The 2,199-nt window shown below is 62.8% G+C and overlaps 1 protein-coding gene across 1 annotated transcript in view; it reads left to right on the top strand.

Annotated features, from left to right (window-relative positions):
• Nucleotides 1-2,199, top strand: part of ANKRD55 (ankyrin repeat domain 55) — a 24,605-nt gene that overhangs the window by 4,973 nt on the left and 17,433 nt on the right. The gene's annotated exons all lie outside the window — the stretch shown is intronic.

Below are 2,199 nucleotides of genomic sequence, written 5' to 3'. Positions count from 1 at the left end.
TGAGCCGGGGCAGGCGGGGCCTCCCTCCAGGGCCCCCCCAGCCTCCACCCAGGGCCCCTCCGCGCCTGGCATCAGCAACCGCCCAGAAAGCCCCGCGGGTCTGAGGTCGGACGCCTCTGACTCCGTGGTCACTGCCGTGTCCTCAGTGGTTACAGCAAAGCCCAGGAGAGCGAGGCCCGCCCCGGCCTCCACTTCTGCTTTAAAACAAGAAGCAGGGACAGCAAGCGCACGCGGACACCTCGGCGCCGCGTCAGAGGGAGGAGCTGGGGGAGCATCTACGTCGGCCCTTCCTCCTCCCCCAGCTCCTCCCTCGGCCCCGAGCTGGGCTCTTAGAAAGGGGCCCCTTCAGTCCTCAGACCCAGAAGGAAGTCCCTCCCCGGCCTCGCCCTGTGCCCTCGGCGGACAGACACTCCCAGCCACGTGGCCCGTCTCCACTCCAGAGCCGGCGGTGGCAGGGCGAGGACGGGCTTTCCAAAGGCCACTCGCCAGGCGTGGGGAGCGTGTGGGGAGCACGGAGCCGGCTCTGGCTCCTTCTCATGCACAGGGACCCCCAGAAGCTTCCTGGCCGGGGAGCCAGCCTCCTGCCGTCGGCAAATGCAGAGCAGGGGCCTCAGACAGGCCCTTCCCCCAGCGCGCAGCTCCTGCCAGGCCTGTCCCCGCGCGTCCCGTGTCCATCACGTAGTGCCTGCCTGTCCATCACCTAGTCCCTGCCTGTCCATCACCTGGTCCCTGCCTGTCCATCACGTAGTCCCTGCCTGTCCATCACCTAGTCCCTGCCTGTCCATCACGTAGCCCCTGCCTGTCCATCACGTAGCCCCTGCCTGTCCATCACGTAGCCCCTGCCTGTCCATCACGTAGCCCCTGCCTGTCCATCACGTAGCCCCTGCCTGTCCATCACGTAGCCCCTGCCTGTCCATCACGTAGCCCCTGCCTGTCCATCACGTAGCCCCTGCCTGTCCATCACGTAGCCCCTGCCTGTCCATCACGTAGCCCCTGCCTGTCCATCACGTAGCCCCTGCCTGTCCATCACGTAGCCCCTGCCTGTCCATCACGTAGCCCCTGCCTGTCCATCACGTAGCCCCTGCCTGTCCATCACGTAGCCCCTGCCTGTCCATCACGTAGCCCCTGCCTGTCCATCACGTAGCCCCTGCCTGTCCATCACGTAGCCCCTGCCTGTCCATCACGTAGCCCCTGCCTGTCCATCACGTAGCCCCTGCCTGTCCATCACGTAGCCCCTGCCTGTCCATCACGTAGCCCCTGCCTGTCCATCACGTAGCCCCTGCCTGTCCATCACGTAGCCCCTGCCTGTCCATCACGTAGTCCCTGCCTGTCCATCACCTAGTCCCTGCCTGTCCATCACGTAGTTCTCGGACTGTCTCAGTACCTCAGTGCCTGTGTTCAAGTCACCTTCAGTATTTTACTAACAAGGCCGCATTCACATAACTTTTATTACAGTTCACATTTTTAAAATATATTTTTATTGATTTCAGAGAGGAAGGGAGGGGGAGGGAGAGAGAGATAGAAACATCAATGATGAGAGAGAGCCATTGATTGGCTGCCTCCTGCGTGTGCCCTGACCAGGAATCGAACAGTGACCTCCTGGTTCACAGGTCGATGCTCAGCCACGGAGCCACGTCGGCCGGGCTGCAGTCTGTTGTTGCAGCGGCTCTGTTTTATTAGCTGTTGTTGTTAATCGCTCGCTGTGCCTCATTTGTGAGTTGTCTTATCGTAGGTGTGTTCGTGTAGGAACCCACGTAGCCTACACAGGGTTCAGGGTCATCGGGTCCCAGGCCCCCCGGGGGCTCGGCGTGGGTCCCCGTCAGGAGGGACGATGTCCTGTGAGAACCTGTGCTTGCTGGGCCTCCCCTGTGCCCGGCTGTGGGGTCGTCTCGGGGCCACCATCCAGCGCTGCTCTGCTCTCGTGCGAGCGCCCGGAGCGGTTGTGGGAGCCTTTCTCCCTCCGCCCCCCGGGACCGCCTCCGCCGTGTTCGTGTGCGACGAGGCTTCTTCTTTTAGGTCAGCAGTTCTTCTTCTGGGCTCTTTGTTCTGTGCTGATGGTCTGTTCGTTCTTTCCGTCTCATTAGCCTCGTGGCTCGGTTGTGAGGTGACTGGGTCACAGCCGTCCACGCGCAGGTTAGCCCTGTGCAGGGGGTGGGTGTGGGCCTGCCTTCGCGCCTTTGTCCTGCAGCCCAGAGGGAC

This window comes from Myotis brandtii, unplaced genomic scaffold (genome assembly GCF_000412655.1).
Source record: "Myotis brandtii unplaced genomic scaffold, ASM41265v1 scaffold426, whole genome shotgun sequence".
In the NCBI taxonomy this organism is placed as follows: domain Eukaryota; kingdom Metazoa; phylum Chordata; class Mammalia; order Chiroptera; family Vespertilionidae; genus Myotis; species Myotis brandtii.
The sequence above is the reverse complement of the archived record's forward strand: the minus strand, read 5'-3'. Positions and strand labels throughout refer to the sequence as shown.